The following is a 480-nucleotide window of genomic DNA, read 5'->3' on the forward strand; positions in this document are numbered from 1 at the left end:
GTCACCCCACACCCCCTGGTCACACCCCCTCACCGCTGCCCTCGGTGTCGCAGGTCTTCCTCTGCCCTCCCAGCCTGGCCCGAAAGCGGACATGGAACAAGAAATACCCCATCTGTGTCCTCCTTGCCGACCCAGCGGAGGGGGAGCATGGGAGCGGCGAGGAGCACGACACGGAGCTGCAGAGGGATGAAGGGATGAAGAAGGTGTCGGTGCCGGGGCAGGACATCCCGGGGAACTGCCAGGAGAGGTGCCTGTACCTCTTTGGGCGGACGGGGAGGGAGAAGGAGGAATGGTACCAGCACCTCGTGCGAGCCTCCCGACGGACACCCGGCAGCAGCCGCGGTGAAGCCAGGGCAGGTGAGGAGCAGTCGTCGTGGACTCTGCTCCGGGCCGGGACTGCTGCGGGTGGGAGCTGCATGGAGGGAGGACAAGCCCGTGGTAGGCGGCAGTGGGTGGTGGGGCGAGGGGCGAGCCTGGAGC

This window comes from Buceros rhinoceros, unplaced genomic scaffold, assembly GCF_000710305.1.
Source record: "Buceros rhinoceros silvestris isolate BGI_N320 unplaced genomic scaffold, ASM71030v1 scaffold27137, whole genome shotgun sequence".
In the NCBI taxonomy this organism is placed as follows: domain Eukaryota; kingdom Metazoa; phylum Chordata; class Aves; order Bucerotiformes; family Bucerotidae; genus Buceros; species Buceros rhinoceros.